The sequence below is a fragment of the Polypterus senegalus genome, chromosome 4 (genome assembly GCF_016835505.1).
Source record: "Polypterus senegalus isolate Bchr_013 chromosome 4, ASM1683550v1, whole genome shotgun sequence".
In the NCBI taxonomy this organism is placed as follows: domain Eukaryota; kingdom Metazoa; phylum Chordata; class Cladistia; order Polypteriformes; family Polypteridae; genus Polypterus; species Polypterus senegalus.
In genome coordinates, this window is record NC_053157.1 from 244,281,282 (window position 1) to 244,309,225 (window position 27,944).

General features: G+C 40.6%; 1 protein-coding gene and 1 pseudogene across 2 annotated transcripts in view; both read left to right on the plus strand.

The window, feature by feature from the left end:
• Positions 1-16,522, plus strand: part of LOC120528977 — a 30,405-nt pseudogene extending 13,883 nt beyond the window's left edge.
• Positions 1-27,944, plus strand: part of LOC120528357 (zinc finger protein 184-like) — a 700,371-nt gene that overhangs the window by 321,453 nt on the left and 350,974 nt on the right. The window lies entirely within an intron of this gene.

Here is a 27,944-nt window from a genome sequence, read left to right on the forward strand (position 1 = left end):
TCATTTTGGAATTTTCCGGTTTTATTAGACTGCATAGCTTTAGGATCGCCACTGTTTGACTGAGTGCACACTTTACATAACATACGCCTCCAAATATTTTTCTTAAGCTTTAATATTTTATGACAAAGGACAGTAAGGTCTGGTGAATCTCAGATTCACTGTCCTCCTTTCACTTTCCATGTGGAGTTTAACGATTCTTCCAGTATCTCAGTGGGTTTTCTGAAGTTATTCCAGATCTTCCACCACATCCTCACATTTCAGTTTGGTTAATTGGCAAAAACTCCAAATTGGCTCATTGTGATTGCTAGTGTGGGTCTGACCCTGTAATAAGCTTGGCGGACTGTCCATGGTAGCACACTCTCTGATGCCCAGTTCTGCCAGGATTCATTTATTAGAAATTCTTATCCAGCAGAGACAGAACTCTTCAAAAACATTTCTGTGCACAGACAGACCAAACTTATCCAACCTAATTTATTTAGCACAGAATTACATTAAGCAGACCAGCACCATCTAGTGCACTAAAGTAATGTTAGTGCACTAACATTGCAGACTCCATCCAGCTAGATGGACTGACCATCTTCTGAGCGGACAGAGACGCCTCTTTGTCCGGTAAGACCCGTGGGGGCAAACTGTGTGTTTATGTGAACAGAGAGTGGTGTATGAACGCTGCTACAGTTGCGCGACACTGCACCCCGCTGATAGAGGTTTTATCAGTAAGGTGTCGGCCTTTCTACCTACCGAGGGAATACAGTTGCGTACTGGTGGTTGCCATCTACCTCCCGCATAGCGCAAATGCTAACCAGGCGCTAGTGGAACTCTACAAGATCATCAGCAATCTGCAAACGATGCACCCCGAGGCATTTCATTTCATTATTGCTGGAGACTTCAATCATACCAACTTGAAGTTATTTCTCACAAAATTCTCCCAGAATGGGAACTTTGCTACTAGAGGGTGGAAGCTGTCTGGACATTGTTTACACGAGCACTCCTGACGCCTACAAGGCCCTACCCCACCCTCACCTCGGCTGTTCAGATCATATCAGCGTTTTTTATGGTCCCTGCTGAAGCGCAATAAACCAGCCTGCAAGAGCATCAGATTGTGGCAGGTTGGTGCTGTTTCAGCTCTCCAAGACTGCTTCGAATTAACAGACTGGGACATTTTCTGAGAGGCTGCTATGGATGGTGACTCCATCAATCTGGAGGAGTACACAGACTCTGTGACTGGCTACATCTACAAATGCATAGAGGATGTTACTGTTACCAAGGATGTTACCACAAGAGCCAACCAAAAGCCATGGATGACAAGAGAGGAGGAGAGCTAAGTGGGCATACGCGCAGAGGATCAACAAACAATTCAGCAGCACCAGAGACACACGTTGTATGTGGCAGGGAGTTCAGGCAATTACAAACTACAAGCCCAACCCACACCGCAGTGATGGTGATGCCTCCCTTCCGGATGAGCTGAACAAATTCTTTGCATGGTTTGAGGCGCAGAACAAAGAGCCTGCGAGAAAAGCAACACCTCCCTCCACTGACCAAGCACTCTGTCTCTCCATAACAGATGTGAGGAAGACTTTATCCAGAGTCAATCCACGCAAGGCTGCAGGACCTGACAACATAACTGGTCTTGTGCTCAAAGAATATGCCAGTCAACTGGCTGGTGTCCTCACAGACATCTTCAACACATCTCTGAGCCAGTTGTCAGTCCCAGCATGCTTCAAGTCGACCACCATCATACCAGTGCCGAAGAAATTATCAGTGACATGCCTGAATGACTACCGACCAGTTACACTAACGCCAATCATAATGAAGTGCTTTGAAAGGTTAGTCATGTCACACATAAAGACTAATCTCCCTGTCTCCCTTGACTCTCTTTAGTTTGCATACCGCTCAAACGGGTCAACTGAGGGTGCCATATGCTCTGCCCTTCACCTCTCCCTGACACATCTGGATATAAAAGACTCATATGTCAGGATGCTATTCATAGACTTTAGCTCTGCCTTCAACACAATCATCCCTCCAAAGCTGGCTGTAAAACTGAGCAGGTTGGGCCTGAACACCACCCTCTGCAACTGGATCCTGGACTTCTTGACAGAGAGGCCCCAGTCAGTTCGGATGGGCCACAACACTTCCAGCATCATCACACTGAGCACTGGAGCACCGCAGGGCTGTGTGCTTAGTCCACTGCTGTTCACCCTGCTGACTCACGACTGCAAGGCCACTCACAACACCAACCACATCATCAAGTTTGCGGATGATACGACGGTGCTGGGACAGATAAGCAGGGATGATGAAACAGCATACAGAGATGAGGTGAAACGGCTGTCCGCATGGTGTGAAGACAAAAATCTAACTCTCAATGTTGACAAGACAAAAGAGATAATCATGGACTTCAGAAAATCACATCCTGCCCACACCCCACTCAGCATCAACCGTTTAGATGTGGAGATTGTTAGGAGTACCAAGTTCCTCGGTATGCACATAACTGAGGAACTTACGTGAACACATAACACCTCATCACTAATTAAGAAAGCCCAGCAGAGACTACACTTCCTGAGGTGGCTGAAGCGAGCACGTCTTCCCCCTTCCATCCTCACCATGTTCTACAGAGGCACCACTGAGAGTGTTCTGACCAGCTGCATCACTGTCTGGTATGGAAACTGCAACATACCGCAAGCGCCTGCAAAGGATAGTGAAGACAGCAGAGAACATTATTGGGGTGCCTCTCCCTTCACTACAGGACATATTTTACAAACGCAGTGTCCGCAAGGCCTGCAGCATTGTGCAGGACCCCTTACACCCCTCACATGGACTTTTCACACTTCTGCCATCCAAGAGAAAATACTGCAGCATCAAAGCCAAATCTGGATGCTGCAGGAGAGTTTTTACCCCCAAGCTGTTAGACTCCTTACACCAGGCTGCCCCCTGGGACCTTCCACACTGCCTCAACCACCTCTAAAAACAAAACTTATATACATGAAAACCACTGTCCTGCAAAGATGAGTGTGCATGTAGAAAAGAACTGAAAATCTCATACTGACCTTTAAGTATTTTGACACTCCTGATATCCTTCTGCTGTGAAACATTCTGACCTGTCATTGTTTACACACGTCTTAAACAACTATTATCATACACTAATAATCTCTGTATTATCTATATCTATTATTTATTTATTTATTTATTTATTATATTACATATCTTACACATCAATATTGCTGCTACTTCTTTGTCCTATCGTTGCACAATATCTTGTCTTGTTTGTGTTTTAATTTAAAATTGTAAAATTTTAATTCTATTTTTAATTTATTATTTGCACATCATGTTACACTGTGGACCCTGAGCTTCGCAATTTCGTCTATCTGTATACTTGTATATGGTTGAGATGACAATAAAGTTCACTTTGACTTTGACTTGACTCAGAAAGTCCAGACCACTGGGTGTGTCTTTATTTCAAAGTAAGTAGGCGGTCACAATCTGTCACTCAACACTATGTAGTCCAATCTAGACACAGAGGTGACAGCAGATGAAACAGAAGTGAAGAAGAGCCATCTTCACAGACCGACCTTCACTTCGGTTTATGGATCTATGCCCATCTGCTTTTGTTGTTTCCTCCTAGAATTCCTGCATTTAATGATGCATGAATCCCCTCTCTGCACCCATACTGACTGTGACATTTTTCAGCCAGATGTCCTTCCTGTGAGGTTCATCTGCCATTCACTGCCAGGAGATTCCCTTCAGCCCTATTTTGAATGCGGTCTCTAAGTTGGTCGAGTTCTTGTGTTCTTTGGCTGTGCTTTATGCTTTTGTGATTTTCTGGATTTCTCAACCTCTGCTTTGTTTTAAAACTGCTCTCTTTGAATTCTGTTTTGAAACTTTGTTTGCTTTTGAGTGTCTGTGTATTTGGAATACTACTTTGTGAAGAATTAATTTTTAATTCTGTAAAGATTCTATGAGGCCCATTTTGTGTGGGTCTGTCTGTCTGTCTGTCTGTCTGTATGTATAATTTCCTCAGTCTTATGTGTGGCTTAGGCATAACTTCTAATCACTATGTCACTGCTCCTTTGTACTAAAGTTTTTAAATTGTTCTGCAGAACTGGTGGTCTAAACCAAACTCTTACAATTGTTCACTTAGAAATGGACACATTTGACAATGACATCTGGATCTTTCTTTCCCTGCTCTGGCCAGGGGCCTACCCAAACAGGAAGGTTTTCCACATGTGTACCAAAAGGCAAAACACCACATGAGACTCTCTGTATCTGGACTAAAGCTTCATCTAAATTCCCTCATAAATAAATCCCATATTATCATTTCTTCCTCATTCTAGGGGCTGGTTAGGAGGTGACTTTTAGGGATTCTCATCCTCACCTTCTATCACAGAGTTATGTGAGTCACTGTCCAGCTGTGTAAAGTTCTAAAAACATCAGAACACCTCCAGCTTCACAGTTGATAATCCTGGACTTCATGCACCTTTTACCTCACATTTACCTCCCATATAGTAACCCTCCACCAGGTTTCATCATACAATTATGATCCATAGTTGCAATAGAAATTCATCTATTTTATACTAATAAAGGGCAAAGCCCTCACTGACTGACTGACGCACTCATCACTAATTTTCCAACTTCCCGTGAAGGTAGAAGGCTGAAATTTGACAGGCTCATTCCTTACAGCTTACTTATAAAAGTTGGGCAGGTTTCATTTCAAAATTCTATGTGTAATGGTCATAACTGGAAGCTATTTTTTCATCCATACACTGTCATAGACTGCAGCTCGATGGCCGTGGGAGGCGGAGTTGCGTCTCCCATCATCACGCCTCCCACGTAATTTGAGTGCCTGCCCATATAAGGTAAATATTCGCGGGTGAAGGACTGTGCTTAGCATATTCATAAGTAAAAATATCTGAATCACAAACTGATGTTAATTATATTTTGCAGAGAAACCTTCACAATCCGTTGTGCAGGCGCTCTAACACAGAATAAATGTCGATTAACCTGTTGCTTCAACCAATCATATTTTGAGTTGGTGTCAGTACGGCCCTCTAGCAGGCGTTCGGCGATGTCACCGTATTCAGACCCATTGATTGGATAGAAGCCGCAGGTTCGAGTTTCAGCATTAGCTTCGATGACGATAGAAAGGGACTTTTTGATGGAACTGAGGCGCACGGATAATCCGTACGACAGAGTGATTGAACTGTTTTTGAGAAAAGAGAGGAGAATGGATCTTGTTTACAAATAATCCGAATTTCTGGTGAGTAAAATGTTGCGATTTTCCCAAATAATATTGCAAGTTTATGATTTATTATTGATGTGTTTTTTATGTGTGTCACGGCTGTGGCTGCAGTAGAAATGAACTTGTTCACCCCTGGTTTGTCTATTCAATTAAGGCATTTATTGTGGCTACAGGAGTTATCTGTCTGCGATGCAGTGGATATTAATACTGCATTTCTGCATATTAAGATGGCTTTTATAACCATAAATTAGTTTTTGAGGGGCGGGTTGATTCAGACGGAGCAGTACTGAAGGACTAGGTGTGAGATGCACGGTCCGCCAATGGACCAGATGATACGTAAATTTAATGAACATTACAACCCGAAAATAAACAAAACTGTAGAGAGGCCCATGATTAAATGAACGGTAAAAAAGTACTAGCGAAGCGACGGTGACTTATTGAGGCAGGCAGGCCAGAGCACAATAGCACGGGGCTCGCTGTAGTGCGCGTTAAGTCGATCTAAAATGCGCTCTCAGATTCTAAAAAATATATCTTTTCAAGTTCTATTTGGATATAAGTAGGTTCTATTTAGTCAACAGAAATATCTTTGGTAGGAATGTAAGTTGAATTTAGTCTTTACATTTCTATGGTGAAGAAAAATTTATGCAATGATGACTAAATTTAACTTACATTCCTACCAAAGATATTTCTGTCGACTAAATAAAAATTACTTACATTTAAAATTTAAATAGAACTTGAACAGATACGATAGTTCATGATACCCACGCAGCACTACGTGCACGTAAGAGCGGAAGTCATCCGTTTTAACAAGCAGCGTATTGCACTGATACGAAATAGCCTGCCCATTTAATTATTTAGGAATTGATAGATAAATTAAGACTTTGGACAAATAGTGTTTTTCATTTTTCTTCCTCGATGGATTCTGGCACACCCAGCAACAGCTGCTCGCACCCCAAAGGGTATATATGTGTATCTTAACTACTAAAAGGCAAAGCCCTCACTGACTCACTCACTCACTCATCACTATTTCTCCAACTTCCCGTGTAGGTAAAAGGCTGAAATTTGGCAGGCTCATTCCTGGGCAGATTTCATTTCGAAATTCTACACGTAATGGTCATAACTGGAACCTATTTTTTCTCCATATACTGTAATAGACTGCAGCATGATGGCCGTGGGAGGCAGAGTTCTGAGTCACGTCATCACGCCTCCCACGTAATCACGTGAACTGACTGTGAAGGCATTACGTAGAAAACAAGGAGGAGCCCCAATAAGCGCTGAAGAAAACATGCATTATACAATTGAGAAGGCAGCAAAACAATAAGAAGCGAGCGAGTGACGCATACAAGCATATGCAGCTACTGCGGAAACAAAGCATGGTGTAAACCGTAAGTTTAAATTAAGTTCATAGACCAGCTGCCGCTGGCGTTTGTCATACCCACTACTAATACGATATTTGCGTGATACAAGTTTAATGAGAGGACGCAAGGTATAAACGAGAGTTTTGATCACTTTGTAACTAAGTTAAAATTGCTGGTGAAGGACTGTGCTTATGCAAATTCCGAGAGACTGTGTTTGTGGGGGGGATTGACGCCATCATCTCTCCTCCCATTCACCTCATTTCATTCACTTAATTTCGCTCTGAGCTGAGCTCCGCAGCTAACTCTGTGTTGCGGAAGCAACTTTGTGATGCGGCCTCCAAATGCTCACAGAAAAATCCACAAATTAATACACACGCTGTCTCTAGGGTTTCTCCACACTTTGAATCCTCCAGGCATTACTGAGCATAATCTTATTTTGAGGGTTGGGACACCACTAATATTACTGAAAACCTTACAGCCACCGAGACTTTGTAATGGCACGAGACTTCAGGTCACGTGTCTGCAAAAGAGCCTAATTGAGGCAACTATTTTTACTGGCAGTTTCTATGCATGTGCTCCATAACGTGTTAAAAAATTAACGCATTTAATCACACTTTGCATTCCAAGCAAGGGGGAACTTTTGTCAATGCATGATTTCCTGGTACATTGATTACATTGATGCACACATCAGAGCTACAAAAATGGAAGAGTCAGAAGAAAGCGCATTGCTAGGACTGTTTGGAGGCAAATTTCATTTAAAAAAACTACCCAACGGAAGCCTTGATAAAAGCGTGGTTTTGTGCAAACTGTGCAAAATGGAGTTTGCATACCACTGAGGCACTTCAACCTTACAGTTCCATCTAAATGCAAAACATGTTACACAGTATGCTGTTAGCACTAGCAGTACGAGTTTGAGTACCAACAAAAGGTGTCGGCAGCCCAAACCTGATGAAATGACTGGCTTCAGGACCAAAATTAGTAAGTCAACATCAGTCAAACATACAAATTCTCTAGCAAAATGGATTGCTTTGGACTGTAGACCACTAACAGTGGTGGAAGATAAGGGGGTTAGAAAATGTGCTACAGTTAGCGTCAGGTGATCCAACTTTTCAACTGCCATGCCAAAAGACTATTTCAAGTAAAATTCAACAGCTTTATGACACTGAATAGCAAGCAAATTTAGATGCATTACAGAAAGCGGACTTTGTGGCTCTTACTGGGAATCATTGGACTTCTGTGACCGTTAGTAATTCTAATTACAAAATGTTCAATGATCACACTGTTTTAGCCTAATGTACTAAATAATTTTGGCTAAGGTTACTCAGAGTTTAAAGGTGAAGCTGGTCAAATTACCTTTTATGTTTCTGCCTTATTTTTTTAAGAAGAATATATAGAAACTGCACTTTATGTTGAAATTTTTCTTATTATTTAAAGACAATACCATTCTGAACATGTGCTTAAAGTACTTAGAATACCTCTTTATTTTTAAGTCTGCCCAATTTTAGCCAGGGATGATATTTTTGTTTCTGTTTTGAATTGAAATGCAGTTTAAATACATTTTTTTTTCTTTTCAGAAATTAAAAGAGCTTGAGTTTAAAATATTCATGTCCATGTCTATTATTTCAGTCTGTCGCCCACTAAAACTGAACTAGACTGAACAGGAGATGCCCTTTTTATAGGCTGGTCAAATGGAGTCCTAACAAGACAGTAGAGCTGTCCCCAGCAACTCCTGTCAATGGATCTCAAGATCCTTCACAAGGTTTCCTTATATGATTGTGTATCCCATAAAATCCTGCAGTTTCCTTAATAGGAGCATCAGCAGAGTAATGATGTTACCTAGCATAGTGGGGGGTGAGGGGGGGTCAATTGATCTTCCTTTAGTAAATAAAGTACCACCAATCACTCCAGCCAATTAAAACTGTTATTCACAGCCTCAAAATAGCAACAAATGTGTCTTGTGATTGGTTGTTCTTATTAGGTGACTCAATTCTTAATCTTTATCCTATCCATTCAGATGTCTGTGAAAAAAGACATGGAAGCAAATGAGAAGATCTTCACTGCTCTGATACGGTGCATTGAGGAAGCCCACAGGAAATTGACTGAGAGGATCAGAGTACAAGAAAAGAGAGAAACGGAGAAGGCTGAAGGAGTCATGGAGCGACTAGAAAAGGAGATTGAGGAGCTGAAGGAACTTTCAGAGACTAAGGACCATCTCCACTTCCTACAGGTGAGAGCGACACTTCACAGGGAGTCTGATTAGACTGGGCTGTGTGGGACCTAAGAACATTTAGAGGGAGATTGAAAAGATCTGAGGAGTTTGTACAACATGACAAGAACAGGCCATTCAGTCCAACACAGATCATTTTTTCATATTTCCTTCACATTTAAAATATTCTGTTTACAAATATCTCAAAGTTGGTAACTTCATGTACATGACAGGCAGATTAATCTACAGTTGTCTGTGTGAAAAATTGAATTTTTATGAAATGTAAAAATGACATCTAATGAAAGACAGTGACAAACTCTTTTCCAAAGATATCTTCTAATGTCTCAATCTTTAAACTGACAAGATTCACATCCTTCAGCGTTTCCTCACAGCTCAGACCTCACAGCCCTGTCTCATCTCTCATCTCCCATCTTTCTTGTGTGTTTTTATCTCACACTGAACACAATAGTCCTGATGTTGACTGTGTTTAGCACAGGATAGGGAAATTCTCTTCTTGATTTACACTCCACACATGGTTTGCATTACATAATTCAGCATCCTCTTAGCTTTCTCTACTTTGTTTGGTTGATGATGATGATAATGAAGACACAAAGCCTCACAAGCTTTCCTTACATTTGAGCAGCAGACCTTCAAATCTATAATCATATTGAAGAGCTTTCTCTCTACAAGTGTTAGTCTTTATATTTAATTTAATTAAATTTGTCACAGAACCATAAACAGCCTAACTTCTTGTTTTGCATTTCAAATCAATCCTGGACCCACCTGTCCCCTCTGTCCCTTTATCTTGACTCGCACTTCTGAGCTGCAGACCTTCAATTATATAATCACATTGAAGAGCTTTTTATATCTTTGAATTTGAATAAGTTTCTCAGAATCATAAAAAGCCCAATGCCTTGTTTTGTATGCCAAGTCACTTCTAGACTCGTCTGACCCCTCAGTCCCTTTATCTTTACTCGTCTCTCATGGAGTCCTGTGTGAAAAGCTCATTGATAGTTAAGGTTGATAATCTCTGATGCTCCACTACACTCCACCAAATATTCTCTCATAAATAACCAACAAGTCAATGACAGGCGTTCTCACCATCTAAACCCACACTGACTGCCCACCACACTGATCATTAATTCAGTAGAGACCCCTCTTATCATCATTACTAACTTTTTAATGTCTCCTTTCTGAAATTTCATCCCCTCTTCTCTCCTGATGCAGACTTTCTCATCTCGCCGTGTCCTTCCTGCTGATGGAGACTCGCTGAGCTTCACTGTCACCGCTAATTTCTCATCTGAGGACCTGAGAAAGGAGCTGTCAGGTCTGAAAAATAGTCTGGGGAAGATCAGCCAGGGGGACATCATGACAAGGACTTCATCAGGTACAGCATCTGATGACATTGTGTTTGTTATTGAAGTTCATTAGGAGGACCAGATTATTTTTTACTATATAGTGCCTTTCACTTTGATTAGCTGAGTGATAACAAACTCTCTAAATAATCAGCTGCTTTTAATCAGATGTTTTGGAATTTTAAATGTTATATGTTTTTTTCATATACTCTCCTAATAGGTCATTTTTTCACTTAACTTTGGGATTCTTTTTATTTGCTTTGCTTAACTTAACATCAATGAACAAAAATGTGTTTTAAATGGCTAAGCTGGCTCAGCTCACAAATGAATTGTTTATTTGAGAACGGAGAAGACGTTAATGGAATCAAATTGAGCTCAGCATCAGTGCTTTATAACATCAGAACATCTCAATCTGCTCCTGCTGTCTTCACTGTCCATTACATTCTGCTGGATGGAGTCCACGTTAAAAGTTCACGTTCATCCATTTTCAGCTGTGTTCCCCCTGGGCTCTCGTGTTTAATATGCCTGCTGTTGTTTGCTCAGAAGTCGTGTCTCCCACCGACATTTAAAAGGAGTTTACTGAACAAAAGGACTGTATTTGATTTATTTTGGTGGTGAAGATAAGCAAATTGGAGGACTGTTTCAGAAATCTGATTACTTGAGGACCACCTGAACATTTCAGTGAGTGCAGCCTCAGAGTAAAACACACTTTATTAATTATGATTTACGTACATTTACATATAAAGATAGTTATTTGTTTAAACACAAACTAAGTTCAAGCAGCCAAAGGCACAGGGTCCATCCCGGCCGTCCACCATATTAGACATATACTTCAAATGTGTATTGTGAAAAAAAAAGCAGAGAGAGTAGGCGTGAAGAGTTGGGGTACCACCCTGAAATACCCCGTTTAATGATGAAGATGAAATAAAAAGCACAAAGACGGAGCACAATGATGACGTCTGCTGCAATCAAAGGCTGTCAAGTTAAAGTCACTTGTGAGTCACAGATCTGTAATGAACACCCACTGCTGGTGACATTTTATAATGGTGTCCCAGAAGAGGCGGAGCTTAATTAGTGGGCTGTGGAAGTAACGTCACTCATCTTGTGGCCTGTGAACTCATTGAAGTAATGACATTAGCAGGAACAGCACCTTCTCAACTCAGGGTGGGATTTCTTAGCTTGACGGAACCCTGAAGATGTCCCCTATCTGTACCTGCTTGTCAATATGTATAAAATACAGTATATTTATGACATTATATGTCAGCACAAACACCAAGACATGCGGTTCAAGGGACCCTCTGTAGACCTCTTTGATCAAATTGTGGTGAGGAGTAGAGCAGAGCAAAGGGATTAAGCCATTTGTAAAGCTTTGAGTGTTCCCAGCAGCACAACAGCCTCAAGAATTGTGAAATGGAAGAAGTTTGGAACCACCAGGACAGTTTCTAGAGATGGCCAGTCTGAGTAAATTTGAAGGAAGGGCCTTGGCTACGAAGGTGATCAAAAACCCAACGGTCACTACAACAGAATTTCAGAAGTCCTCTGCTTAGATGATTGAAACTGTAGGAAGGACGGCCATCTCAGCAGCACTCCACAAATCAAGTGTTTATGGTAGAGTGGTCAGGTCTGATATCCCGTGTAGTAAGAAAACGGCGCCAGCCTACAGTCTGGATATCTGATTGTTTTCAAGCTGAACAGGATCAGCGGAGAGATGAGACACAGACTAAAATTGAAGGGGGAAAGGAGCAAGTTTATTTACATGAATGCTGAACAACAAAAATGCAGCTGTGTTATGATGTATTGTACTTTAGCACTGACACTTCTTCAGAAATAAATATAAAAAATAAAGGAAAATATGGTGTATTTACAAAAACAGTTCACTCCTACAGAAACTACTCACACACGCCAACAATGAAGGTGGTCTTTCTTTCCAACAGGAAAAAAAAAACAAGTGTGTGTGTGTAAAAAAATAAAAAAACAATTACAGCAATCCCAAAATCAAAAACTATCCCAGCACCGTATAAGTATATACAGTATACCTCCACCATGAAGTATCACCAGGAGATATATAACTATATGTACAAAAGAATATCTACAAAGCCGCCAGCATCACACCTGCTCTTCCAATAGCTCGGCAGTTCTTAATCCTACCTCACCTTTAGGTTCACTGACGACCCCTGATGGCCGGCAACTCCTTAAATATCACCGACACACCCCGAGAACCACTGCCGGTTGTGCGAGTGTAAACCCCCCATGGACTCCCAATGGCTACGCTGAGCTGTAGTACACCAGTTGCTGACTCACAAGTAAGTAAATTCAGTTATTTACAACACAAGATCCCCATCTCTGACTCTTTTTCTTTCAGGAGTTCCGCACCTTAAACCATCTGTGCTAGGCAGGCTACAAGGACACCAGTGTGTAAAACTGAACACGAGCAGAGGAGCCCGTACTGGCCATTATACGGCTCCACGTGTGCCAGGACTCACTGTGCCTCACTGCGCTCACCAGCTAGGCAGCCCTGAGTTACCACAACGGCGCCTTCAACGCACAAATGGTAAGCGCACTTCCTTTACGTTGGCATACATTTAACCTTCTAAATAATGCTGATTGGTTTAAGGCTTCCATATCTTAAATGTTGTAATGCGCGGTGTCTGACATTACCACACCAGGCAAAAGATACTCTCGAGTAAAAGACAAATGACAGCCTGAGAGCATCAAGGGAAAGATTCAAAGATCTGATGAGACAAACATTGAACTCTTTAGACAGAAGACCAAGCAGGATGTCTGGAGAGGACCAGGCACTGCTCACCACCTGCCTAATGCCATCTCTACAGTGAAGATGGTGTTGACAGTATCAGGCTATGAGGACAGAGTGACAGGTCAGAACTGAGGGAAGGAGAAGTGCAGTCAAATACAGAGAGGAACTTAAAGAAAACCTGCTACCTCAGACTGGGTGATGGATCAATGACTAGAAGACTACAGCCAAGACAACTCTGGAGTGGCTTTGTCACAAGTCTTAATGTCCCTGAGTGACCAGACTGAGACCCCATAGAACAGGAGAGACCTGAAGATGGCAGTTCACAGACGCTTCACTTGAAATCTAACGGAGTTTGAGAGGATCTGCCAGGAAGAATGGGATCAACTGCCCAAATCCAGGATTGCAAAGCTTCAAGAGACTCTTAGTCATGAAGGCCACCAAAGGGGCTTCAACAGAGACCTTAATTAAGTGTCTGAATACTTCTAGGAAGGAGATGTTTCAGTTTTGATTTGTAATAAATGTGCAGACCTTCCTGAAGACCTGCGCTCACTTTGTCATTATGGGTTACTGACTGTAGACTGATGAGCACAAAAGGCACATTAATCCATTTAAAGTTAAATCAACAACACAGTAAAGTGTGTAGAAAGTGAGGGGGTCTCAATATTCTCTGACTCCCTGTATATTTATTATTAATATCAATATTCAAATCGACATATGGCCTAATTTGCCAGCCCTTGTATATTTTATAAATGTTTTATTTGAATTCCTCTGCATTTGTAATCCGTGTTTAAGAACTAAACTAAGATCCCACAATGCCATCTTCACAGTTTCCATTCTTCTTCTCTTTTCTTTTTCTTTTCAGCTCATGAAGCTCCAGTCTTCGCCCGCCAGCCTCCTGAACCTCAGAGCAGAGACGACTTTTTAAAATGTGAGTTTGTGCTTTGACTGAATGGATCATCACAATAAAAATAATTCAAGTTTTAATAGAGCAGGACAGGCTTAGGATAAGAAAGTCTGAGTGTCCTGTGACTGAGGGCTGAGAGTGATGGGGGTCCTGTGACTGGTGCATTATGGGTTAGAGAGACTCAGGCAGTGTATTACCAAAGCTGTCTGTTGAACCCGAGTCTTGATGTGTCCAGAAATGTTAAAAAAGGAAAAGAAAAAATAAAATACATGTCATAGGGTACACTTACATTTTCACACGATTATATACACAGACATAGTATTAGTTAAAAAATGAAGCATTGTGTGCCTCACACTGAACGAGGACAAGAGAAGAGAAGGAGATGAAGAAGGTCAGAACCAAGGGTGGTCAAGGTGAAGACTACAATACCACCTCCACAGAGCTTCAAGTTCCATTGAGCACAGCTGCTAATATTCTCAAGATGTTTGAGGGTCCGCAGGTCTGTAGCCCACCACCGTGATGAGACCACCAGAGTAAAGCTGACCTCAGATTGAACATAAGGAGAGTTTAAATGGAGGAGAAAAAACAAGAAAACATCAAGAGAGACTCAGGCAGACCTCCAAGGTCAAAGGACAACAGCGTCAAGTCAAACCATCTGTTAACAGAATGAGTGTTCAAAGAAAAAACATGAAACATGGAGGAGGCTTATTATTGTTAGAGGGCTACTGTACTGAATTTGTGCAGGGCACAATGAAATGAGAAGATCATCAAGACATTCTGGAGCAAACATCACAAAGCTCTGTCTGAGGTGCAGATCATGGATCCTCCAGAACATACAAGTAAGACCACCCAAATGAGGTGGAAATCACACTGGAATGTTCTGAAGTGGTCTGCTATGTGCCCTAAATTGAATCCAAGTCATCATTCGTGGGAAGAGCTGGAAGTTACAGTTGGGAGAAGAAGTCCATCAAAGCACAAGAAGAGTTGGCCAAGTGGGCAGTGAGAGGAGTAGAAGTCTCCTCCAGAGCTGTAGGAAGTGCTTGATGGCAGGTCTCACCTGAAAACAGTCGGTCAGAGAACATTAAGTGAGTGCCCCAATAATTGTGTTCACGCCATTGTCATTTATTTTACTGTGTGTGTGAGCGAGGGAATATACATTCCATACTCGCACATCACTATCGGCACATCTCCTTTATAATTGGATTATTCTACAGCTTGGTTTGAAGTTTGTCTTTTTAAATTCAGCTATTTTTGTTGTTTGTCTGTGATTTTGTGTTCCATTATACGGAGCTCCAGATCTACCAAGTTAGATTCCTGCACATTAAGTACTGGAGAATTAAAGGAATTCAGATTTATTGTGATTCTAGAATTTTATTTTAAATCCCCACAGATTCTGTCAGTTGAGCTGTTTACTAATCATGTCTCATCAGTGCAGCTCCTGATTGGTTCTTGTTAATTGTCTATGTTGGGCTCTGCCCCAGTTCTGTTACACACTCCCAGATTTCCTCACTCGTTTTCTTTCCTTTCAGACTTCTGTCCCCTCACAATGGACATCAACACGGCAAACAGAGACCTCCATCTGTCTGAAGAGAACAAGAAGGTGACACGTGAGGGGACAGAAGCCGAATATCCTGATCATCCTGACAGATTTGACTGCCGGGAACAAGTTCTGTGCAGAGAGGCTCTGACTGGGACTCGCTGTTACTGGGAGGTGGAGTGCAGTGGAGGCTTCATGAGGATTGGAGTTGCATATAAAGGACTGGGCAGGAAAGGAAAGGGCAGGGAGAGCGGCCTTGGAAACAACGACAAGTCCTGGAGTTTGCTGTGTTTTCATTCCCAGTATGCTGTTCGTCACAGAAAAAAGGAGACAGAAATCAGTGCCCCCTACAGCCCCAGAATAGGTGTGTATCTGGACTGGCCTGCTGGCTCTCTGTCATTTTATAGCATCTCAGACACAATGACCCTCCTGCACATGTTCAACACCCCCTTCACTGAGGCTCTCTATCCAGGGTTTTATGTTGGTTTTAACTGCAGTGTAACAATCAGCCATCTGACACCATGTGACCACTGACCAGTACCCTCCACCGGTCACTTGATGTCCCCACAAGCAGAGAACCTCTTTGTGTTTGTAGTTTGGGGTGAAATTAAATTAACAGGATGGGTGAGTTTGGGGGGGCAGAACCTCTGTGATTGAATTTGGGGATGAGAATGTGGGGCGAGTGTGGCTGTCAGGGTCTCCATTATTATTGGGTTTGAGTAGCCAATCCGGTGTGTGTCATAGTGAGGGGTGGAGACACCTCAGACCTACAAATGCCAGTCTGACCAGCAGGGGTCACTGTTTATTCACAGCCATGTCCTTTAGGCTGACACCCCAACAACTACTGAGGCCCCCAAGTGTCACTGAATGTCACCTGTTAAGTAGGACAGGCATGAGGTCCTGCTGGATCAGCACAACTGAAAGGCGCTATACAGACTCAGTATGGAGAGCTCTTGAATAGTGACTATATGTAGGAGCAGAGAGTGACAGATGGGACTGGAGTGTTGTCCTCTCACCAGACATGTTGTGACCCTCCATTGGTCACTCAAAGGGTCCTTCACTTCAGAATGAATTCACTGTGAATGTCTGAAGACGAGGACTCACCGGTCAGTCAGATGTCGGCCATACTGACAGAGTTTGTTGTTTTAGTTGATGTCACATTAAACTTTATACTTCACCTCCTCCTTGTCCCCAGATTTGTCACTCTTGGCACCCTGAAAGCTCCAAAATCTTCACAAAATGAATTCTTGGTCAGTTGGCACACACTTGACATGGGTGCACATGTGTGGCTTTGCAGTGGACTGGCACCCCGTCCAGGGTTTGCCCACAAACCTGAAATTGAAAAGCGGATAAGAAAGACAACGAATGGACAGAAGGGGTCACTGATTGGTCAGTTGCCAAACTACTGCCTCTTGTGGCCACTCTAAATTTTACATAGCAATTTTATACAAAAAAGAAATCTAAAAGATAAAAGCAGAAAGCATTCAGTGAAATCCTGAGCAGTGAAACATAAAAGGAGAGAATGAGAAACAATCAGAGAGTCCGACGAATGGAGACTTTAACAGGAGGACTGAGGGGTGGAACTGAAGTGGAGTGGCGCCCTCTAGTGGACAGCCGCCATATTACACACATGGGAAAGGTCAGCAGTGAAGGGGGGAGAACAGAATACAGTGCAGTGGAAAAGAAATAAGAATAAAGTAAAAACACAAGAATAAAACACCTGAAATAAAGAACTTTAAATATATTTGAAACTAATTAAGATTTAAATGAATTAAGAGCAAAATAAGGGTGACGCGATCACACAGTCACATGACCTTGAGAGCTGACAGGTGAGCTGATTCTTCTGTAGCCAAACTGCCCCCTCTAGTGGCCACTCTCAATATTAAATGAATGGCAAGGCTGAGGGGAGAAAAGATTTGGGTTTGATCAAATGGATATTTAGTGCAGATTTCTTAATATTGTCATTACCTTTAAGGACAGTGCAGCTTTGTTAGATTATGTAAGATTATCTATGGGAAAAGAACATTTATTTGAAATAATCTTTTTAATAATCGTTATTTGTTTACAAAATACAAACCTCATAACTGTTTACATTTTGTATACTAAACTCCCAATGGTGTTTGGTGAGTAAACAATAAGGATGACTGACATTTGTCAAATCTGCTCCTCTGTGACCTTCTGACTTGTCACGACCTCTGGTCACATTTCCTGTGTTGTCTGATCTGAAGATATAACACTCGGTATTGATGATCCATTTCTTAATAGCGCTGTAGAGAAAAGCCAAGCAAAATGACAGCTTTTTATTGGCTAACTAAAAAGATTACAATATGCAAGCTTTTGAGGCAACTCAGGCCCCTTCTTCTTGTAATGACATTCTTTATTTGTTACTATAGTGCTTTCTTTTAACTTCAATCATTTCAATGGCTACTTTCGTGTTAATTTTAATCTCCTCCTGCCTACAAGTTATGGTGATGAGAAATTTTCTCTGCATTTCCTTGCGATGATACACTTTCAGGGTGTGAATGATGCCCAAATTCAATGGCTGAAGCACTGCTGTGCAATTGGATGGGAGGAATTCAACGTGAACATTATCTAATTGTGGAAGCATATTGTGGGCAGCACAGTTATCAATCAGGAGCCGAATCATCCTTTTCTTCTTCATATTGTGAGGTTTCTGAACACTTTTGGCAATCCCCCCCCACTCCCCACCCAACACGAATGACACACTGAAGTGCGTCCTGAAGCGCGATTGCAGCGTCTGTGGAAGATTGTTTGTCCATTGCTGGCGCAGGGCAACAACAGGCTCATAGCGGTTCAGTGAAGCCTGCACCAAAAGATTGGGGTCACGCTAGAAGTCCCTGCACCCCAAAACATGAGGCTTAGTCTCAGTACTTTAACAAAACCAGCTTTATTCAGCTTGAAAGAGGAGCGGCACACTTATTTATTGTAGCAGGGTCTGTATAGCTACAAAATGCTATACACAGACACAGCAGTCAGGCAGGGTTGTTGTCAGATCAGTGACCAAGTAAACCTGTTACCTACATTTACACTTTACTGCTCCTAACCCTGCATCACCCACCGATAGCTTTTATGTCTGCTTTGGTGGAGAGACGCAGCATAGCTGTGAGCCTGCTGTTTGCCAAGGCAACAGATAAACAGTCTTCCGTAGACGCGGAAATCGCACTGCGGGACGCTCTTCAGCGTGCTGTCTAGTTGAGGGAGTGTAACACAAATGTAAGTTTAATGTCACTGTGCTCCGTATAAGAAATTATTTTATAGATTCATTCACATGTGCAAGCCAAGTTTGGCACATGTGGGCTAGTCTGCCTGCATTTAAAAACCGGTTAGCAGTTTGAAGAATGAAGGGGACAACTGCGAAGGCATTGTACTATTTTTGAGATGAAATTGAGTCCTTTCCTTTCCATGTTTGGAGACCAGAGAGAGCCTCTGCACGTGGAGCAGACCAGTATAAAAAGGCTTGGACAACAGCCAAACCCTTCGAAGCCGATGGATGGATGATGTCATCCATTCAGAAAATCCTTTCAGCACAGTGACGAAAAATGGCAGACTCTATAGATCAAGATCCCACCTTGATATTGTCTTGCTATGGCTTCCTTTCATCTGTTATGCCGCGTAAATCTTCATTAAAGAAAGCTAAGTGGTTTCCTATTATGTGATTTGTTACCCCCGTATCACTATGGGAGGGATATCGCCTTTTAATATCATATCTCTATATTTTCCGGTTACTTTAAAATGACGCAATTTAAAAGAACTTATTCCAATTAGGGAGCTTTTGCTTCTAAAGGAAACAAAATGGCATAGTCGACAGGATTGTGGCTAAATTAATAACTGTATCATATTTATAATGTAACATATACAGTATATAAAAAATATGCTTCTGATGATGGCATGGAAGGTCTTGGTCAGGTATTGAGTATACCGGGATAGTCGCGCGCTCAGACGTGGATTCCCGTGGCCGATTTATACTGCCTTAACATGCCTGACCCTAACTGGAATAGGGATATTAATTAATCCCGTCATAGTACAGGAGGCAGTCTTGTAATATGGGCCACAGTGCCTGAGGAAGTAATAAAAAAACAAAACAGACAGCCGCCGGCAAGTCATGGTAGCTTCTGCTAACTACAATTATGCGAGTTGGACTTAAAAGTCCAAAGCATGATTATAAATGTGGGAAGAAACGACGAAACTAAAACGGATAAAATAACAATAGTTTTAAACTTATAGCACGAGACTGTTTGTCCAGTAAAAATGAAACGGCACCCAGTTGGACAACACAGATTAATCAGATGCCGTACGAAGTCCAAAATCTGCCAGAGAAGTAAATGCCTTTTTGGGGAACACTATTATTAAAATAAATGACATCGTTAGCCATTAGAAACAATATCTTGTAAAAGCTATACAAAGAACTGCGCATTATTAAGATTTGAGGCAGGCAGACAGACATGCAGGCATGCACTTATACCTTGTCTAATGAATCACGAATCCAGCGGGTCTGGTAGTCAAATACCCAAAGATAAACGAAGCCAATGGCAATAAAATCCATAAAGGGCTCGATCGCGCTCGCTAAAATAAACTGTAGAAATCTTTAATGGCACAATAGCAGCCCGATGTAACCCAAAATACGCGGTTCGTCCGCCTGTTAAAAAGCAGTCTGTAAGCTGTGCAGCTGTTCATATCACTTTGCCTAAAAGATTAAAGGTTAAAGGTTTTGCCCCCCACCCCCCCCATATTGTACTATTAAAGTATTAGCCGTGCGCTAAAACACACAGAGATGATTGAAATCGTCTTATAAATATAGCTTGAATTACGAACCTGCGTTACAAGCTAGTGTTTACAAAGAAACTGTAAAACTTTGTACACAAATAACACTAAAATGTAAAAGAGCTCTAACTTAATTGGAAAAAGAATAAATACATTTGGTTTTTAACTTTGCAATAAGAAGCATGTCTCTGTTACATTCCTGTAATCACTGGTCATACTTTTAAGATGGAACTAATTGGAATAGTGTGGATTTTAAAAATGAGGCAGTTTCTCACATGACAAAGAAAGATAATTATCGATATGTGTAATTGGGTTAAAGTAAATAAAATGTCTCCACTTTTGTTTAAAGCTTATAAACGTGCAAAACATTTTTCCTTTTAAACTCTGATCAAGTTTAAAGGAAAAATGCTCTTTTTATAATACTAAATGAGAAGGGAGACAAGTTTTTTTGCGAGAAGTAGAATGTGCCTGATGTGCGTGAATGGAGGTTGTGTATTTTAGGAACTATAAAGGTAAAGAGTATGGTGGCGCAGTGGTTAGCACAATGGCCGGTGATACGAAATAAAGGTTCAAGTATGTATGTTTTTCTTATTGAGTCAGGATATTCTTTGTGACCGTGTAACTTTTTCTGGGAATACTTTCTTGTTGTGGTATTGTGCTGCGTGATTTCCCGATGGGTGGATTTTCCTTGTTGTCGCCGAAACCGGTTTGCCACGGTGTTTTCATCATCTGGAGACTAGCACGTATGAAACTAAGGTAAGATGTACTCCTAATGTAATTAAAGTTATACCAAATTGCGTCCTGAGACGCTGTATGATTGTATTGAAAAACATGAAGGTAAAGAAGAAAGTTGTTTGATATGGTCGTGATAAGTCAATAAGTATGAAGGAAAAGACGCGTTTAAGTGCGTTGAACGGTGGAACCGTATAAATAATAAAAAAAGGAAAAAGCACAACCTCGAGTGAGTTTATAGCACGTGTGAATGAAATACAATTGTAAGAGAACTTTATTCTGTGAATGAAGTGCAATTGTAAAAGAGGACGTGAGTATGAGAATATGTGAAGTTATTTGAAAGAACAGAGCCATTGGTAAATGTGAAAACCAAAATGACTGCAAAAAGTGAAGGCTGTTTGTTTGTGAACAGTTGCTTTCTCCGGTGTGCTGAATGTTGTTAAAAGAACATCTGCCTTAGCCAACTAATCTGCTTCGGCATTAAGGGAGATAAAATCGAGTAAAGTATATCTATCTATCTATCTATCTATCTATCTATCTATCTATCTATCTATCTAAAGAAAAATAAAAGAAGATTAATTATTCTTATTTTGTGTCTGGGGTGGCAGATGCTCATCTGTCATTTGTAAGTCTGTGCTTCTGTGTTCGTCAGCTGACTAATCAAAAATGTGAACCAAAAACTCTAAAAGACGTCCCATATAATAATATAATAACACAGCATAGTAATAGGGGCTCATATCCAAATTTCATTGTATTAGTAATTCGTGTGAATATCTGCAAGTAAAGTCAAAAGTGATCATGACTGGTGATTGATAACACAATCTGTGCCTGGGCAGTGAGCCTGAAATGTCTTTGAAGCCTACAAACGGATGCAGAGTTAAATTAAGACATGGCTTATTGACTGAGATGAATCTTAGAATAGCCTGTAGCGTAGCATAGTCAGTTAAAGAGTTAAGAATTAAAAAATCTGAATAAAGTATTATAAGCAGAAATAAAGAATATGTAACTTCACAACTCTAGCTGTTCTTTTCCTCCAGATTCAGCAAAACCCTGTTTTTACAAAGTTGCGAGAATGTTTGATTATCAATCACAAATGAATGAACAGCAGCTATTGGAATTATTTCCTTGCATGCTGATTAGTGCAAGTGTAAGGGTATAACATCCTGTATAATAAAAATGTTTAAATGAAAAATGTAAAAAGTTAAATGTTGCCATATTAAACTAGACTTCATATAAAATACAGTATAGAGGGTTTACATATATTGATGTATGTCAAATTATTATTATTATCACTTCAGTAATTACAAAATGTATTGGAACTGAAATACATGTATGCATTTATATCTGTTAAGTGATTAATTTTATGAAGATTAGTTAAAAATGCACATAGCTAAATGGATTGTTCAGTTATACAGTAGAACCATTAGTCTAGATAAACTGTGCTGTTGTAATATCTTAAAGACGTTTAGGAGACGTGTCTCTTGATAAGATGAGCTACCGTTTGTTATATGATATAGATGTTATAAGATGGGCGACACGGTGGCGCAGTGGTAGCTCTGCTGCCTCGCAGTTAGGAGACCCAGATTCGCTTCCTGGGTCCTCCCTGCGTGGAGTTTGCATGTTCTCCCCGTGTCTGCGTGGGTTTCCTCCGGGCGCTCCGGTTTCCTCCCACAATCCAAAGACATGCAGGTTAGGTGGATTGGCAATTCTACATTGGCCCCTAGTGTGTGTCCTGCGGTGGGTTGGCACCCTGCCCAGGATTGGTTCCTGCCTTGTGCCCTGTGTTGGCTGGGTTTGGCTCCAGCAGACCCCCGTGACCCTGTATTCGGATTCAGCGGGTTAGAAAATGGATGGATGGATGTTATAAGATTTTTGTTTTAGACAAAAAATGAAAACACTCAAATTCCAATATGTAACATCTTGTTATAATTTAAGACACTTGTGGTAGATAACTGATGCAATGTGTTAAATTTGTTTAGTGTATTATCATTTTCACTAGCCTGGTTTAAATGTATTAATTTATTTCTAACTGTTATTTATAATATGAGACTGAGAGTCTAGGATGGTCGTTAATAATGCTGCATTGTATGATACATATGATTGATAAAGAATTGTTTTATGTTATCGATTTGCTCTACCTTGACTCTTCTTTAATTAGCCTAGCAAGTATTTTAGTTTGGCCACTCAATTCAGTGGTAGAGTTTTCTCAATGAAGAGAAGTGGTGTACTATAAAGAAGATTTAAAGAGACTGTACTGCACTAATGACTCTTGATCTGCTGCACATACCTGAGAATAGCTGGTGAAGAAACGACTTGCTTTTCCAGAGTGGAAGGGGTGCAGAATCAAAGAAAGATTGTAAGTCCAGCTAAGCAAATCTGATGCCATGATATGTGCACACATTTTTCTGGACTTTAACAGAAACAGGCTGCGAAATGCCACTGAAGGGAGATGACAGCTGTTGAATGCAAAGGTCTCCCTTGATTGACTGCTGTATCCAGTGCAAGCCTAGAGTGAAGTGCTCCTCTACTAAAAATGGACAGTCACCATGTGTGCATCTCATGAGCTCTCTAATGGCAATAGAACTGTTTAATTTTCTGTTCCAATAATGGCAAAGACTTTAGTGTCCTTAAGCAGTCACATGTTTGTTCAGAAGGATCTGCAAAGCCACCAAGCAAAAGACTTTGTCAACAGACCACTGGGTTGGACAAGTTCATGAATATAGAAAGCTTAGAAATATACTTGAAAAATGTTATAAGAGGGGCTCAAAGGTATGAGGATATGCAGGATTTACCAATGATGTTAAATTGTAAATTGAAAGGGAATAGAACATCCGATAGTGAAGTTTGGGAGGATAAAAGATAGTGAACGAAAAATTATGCAATAATACTAGTTAAGAACAATTAATAATCAGAGCAATAGATCTAGGATAGCATCTGAGTTATGTTACAACTATAATCTACACTAATAAAAGGCAAAGGCCTCACTGTTTGACTGACTGACTGATCACTAATTCTCCAACTTCCCGTGTAGGTGGAAGGCTGAAATTTGGCAGGCTCATTCCATACAGCTTACTTACAAAAGTTAAGCAAGTTTCATTTCGAAATTCTACGCGTAACAGTCATAACAGTTGACTACATCCGCCAAGTTAAACTTTCTTATTTATGGCCCATCTTCACGAAATTTGGTAGGCGGCTTCCCTGTGCTAACCGAAACCGATGTATGTACTTATTTCGGTGGTATGACACCACTGTCGGCCGCCATATTGAACTTTCCAACGTCAGAATCACTGACTCATCACTAATTCTCCAACTTCCCGTGTAGGTAGAAGGCTGAAATTTGGCAGGCTCATTCCATACAGGTTACTTACAAAGGTTAAGCAAGTTTCATTTCGAAATTCTACACGTAACAGTCATAAAAAAGTAGTGTGTGAAGCTAAGAGACAACCACCCAAACACAAAAATCATTAAAGCAGTAAAAAAAAAAAAACTATAATTAAAAACTAAACGTGTATGTTCGATTACTAAGTAGCAAAACAATACCTCAGCATTAAAGGCAGTGTTTGGCTAAGCTACTTATACTGATTTAGTATCGATTAAGTTTAACGAACTGAAAAATCAACAAATGTTTAACATTATCATTTTATTAAGGATCTGTTAAATAAATAAGGTGAAGCTGTAAAATGTACTGTAAAAACTAAACTAAATGAGGTACTTCATAAATTTGAGAAAACAACATTAAAACTTTAATAGTACATATGTATTTTACAAACATTCAGTGTTTTAATACAAAATTAATGTGAACTAATGGCAATACAACAGTTACTTTAAAAAATATTCTTACACATTCAAACAACTAATTGACAATGGCTGCTAAAGCACTGCTTAAATGTAAATATACATACATTTTTCTGTTTAAATACATTTTTATACCATTAATTGTACTACAGTTTATTACTGTTAAAAATATACGATGATTTAATGTATTTTTACTGTAATTATTTACAGTGTATATTTGTGAGAGTCTCTCTGACACTTAACTCTCTAGTTATATTTTGTCATTTGTATTGGCACTACACACTTCAGTTGATAGTTAAGTGACGGCCTGAAACGACAATTCATTATTGTTATTGGGATTTCCTATGTCTGATAAATTGTGTCAAAGATATATTGTCGTATTTCAACTTTATATATTAAAAGATTAGATCAATCGTGCAACATTTTTATGCAAAGCTTACATTTCTTCTAAACTGTACGTCATATAATCTATAAATGTACATTTTTCGTCTTCATTAGGAGAATACAACAATGATATACTCTCGTGTCAATTAAACCAATTTAACGTGCATATGTCAAACATCATATTTTGTCTCCATCCGCCACAGTAAGAACAGTAGTAGTAGTTCAGTTGTGCGGAGCTCGTTAATTACCCCATTAGGTGGCTCAATGGTATTGTAACTGTCTCTCAGTGAAGACCCCAGTGGGTCGCATCGTTGATCCTCCTCTTTTGGACAGACAGCGAGCGAATCGAGCTATCAAGGGAAGGTGGGCTGCCGTAGTCAGACAGGGGGCACCCTCACCTAATTATATTGTATATGTAAAGGGTTTCACTGTAAAATGTAATAAGCTTCGTATTTGAGGGTTTGGAGACCCTGGTGTCGTACTGAATTTGTATCATAGATAAACATAACATAAACTACTGTATAGCTACCTAAATGTGTCTTTTCGTTTCTAAATTGCTATATGGCACTTCCATCTTGGGACAATTCGCTATAAACAGTTTCAGCCAATTAGCGCCTTACAGACACGCAGCAGGACAGCGTGAGCCTTCGTTGTCGGCGGCGCGGCCTCTTCGCTTCATTGTCTTATATTGAGTTGTTAGACTATTTACTGTTAAGTGCTGTTTGAGCTGCCGTTTAGTACAACAGGTGGCTTACTGAGCTCTTAAATCGATATTGAAATGAACACACAAGCCTCCTAAATTAGTTATTGAAATGCCTACACAGGCCCGCCGCCAGGGCGGTACTAACGGGACTCTGGTCCGGGGCCCTAACAGAAGGGGGCCCCTTCACGCTTGATTTTTTTTTTATGCTGATGTTGTGCGCGTAGATATATATTCAGACATCATTCAAGTTACATGTAATAGAAAAGTTAAATTATTTAGCTTACAACAATACAAGTGAGTGTTTTAATAGCCGCACGTTCCACTCAAGTAGATATCGTGCTCGTGTCGTGTGAAGCAAGCTTGTCAAAGGGGCCCGGCAGCGGCACGCTTCTCAAAGACAAACGAGAGCCGACGCCGACGTCCTTGAGCTTGACGTTGAGTAGCATGTTTGTCGTACAGGGTACGTGGATAATGGATTGACTTCACCGCTGTAATTGAATACTTGTGTTTCACACACACAGGCGCTGTTCTGTCTCAGACAACAGCGATATTGTTGTGAACTATCGTGGATGTTGACGTGTATGGTGTAGCAGAAGTCCGTCTCCGTAGTTTGATAATTCATTCGCTTGGGGGTTTATTGTTGCTTTTAAAGCAGTGACGAGTGTGCGTTGGTTTTGTGTGTATCACTAAAGATGCTGGATCACCCGGATTTTTTGAAAACTTTGAAGTTTGATACAGCAAGTTACCATACTGATTGTACACCATGTAGATAACCCTAACCATCAGTATATATTAAAATGTTCAGATGTTACTCCTATTCATTGCATTGGTATAATTGTACCGTTACACGTTAGATAATACATAGGCCTATCTCATTAATGTATTGTTTCAATTCCACTACAAGCTTCCTTGCTTTCCTTCTCGCAGTCAAACTTTGATGTGCAAGAAGGCTTAAATCATCAAGTATGGTATTCATAAATGCAGCATTGTCGATGTCGGATAAACTATATTTCGATCATTTTGTATACGTATTTGAAGGTTTTGGCATTTGGGGACCCGGGGGAAGGCAGAGGGGCCCACATGTACCCAGTTGTCTTGGACCCAAATATTTCTGGCGGCGGGCCTGGCCTACGCTTACAGTGTCCGTTTTAGGAAGTCGTAGTTTTTACTTGTTCCCGGTATTAGGAATTATAATTTCTCTGTGTCACATATTATTCCTTACTACTTACGAGTCCCGCTTCGTTGAGATTCTGTTTTATATTTTGTATATGCAAACATTTTAAACGGAGCGTTTATTGAACTGACTATAGCAGATTTGCCATCTTCTTAAAATGACTTTATATGATATGACAACTAATCATAAGGTCAGAAATCAAGGAGGCTGTGAGTTTCATGGACTGCGCTGTTTCTTTGTTTTCGTGACATCGCGTCAGTAGAGAGTGCGTGACGTTAACAATGCATTGTGTCCTAAATGACAGCGCACGCGCTTTTTTATATTTCCTAAAGGCCAATGTGTCTCAGTGTGTTCATTAATATATTTTGAAAGTTTATTTAAATCAGAATTATTATAAACATATTACCCAAATTCATTTACGATGTAACGTTTGGATAGAATAAATAAAAAGTATCAACACATATAATATTTATGTTGCATTCTTTACAATTAACAAAACCCATCGTTTATCTGAAATGTTCCCCTTTGTGTTTTACGTTTGACGATGGAATGCTTCAGTGTACAGTCGATTTATTCCACTTCTGAAGGTGTACATTGTCGGTATTCTCCATTGCATTTGCCCCCCAGTGTAACGCGTGGCAGTGTAAGTGAGGGGCGGCAGACGAGCTCACGTAACGGGAGACAAGGCACCTCCTCACCCTGATGACATGCAGGCTCTTATTCCTGCCAGTTTATTATTATTAATATTATTATTATTATTATTATTATTATTGGACGACACATACTGTATGTAGAGGAAATGTGTTTCTTATTTTATTATGTGAGAGGACAGACCGTAAAGCCTTGAATGAAACTCGGTGTTGATGCTTTGGGTAACACGACAGGTGAGGAGCAGGGAACGTTAAACGTGTCAGTGACTGCAGGGGATTGTGGGACTGAAGATGGTTTAAGAAAACAGAAACGACAAAAGCTTAGTTAGTCAAGAATTCTACTTTCATCAATGATTTACTTTGTTGTGCTGCACTTCAG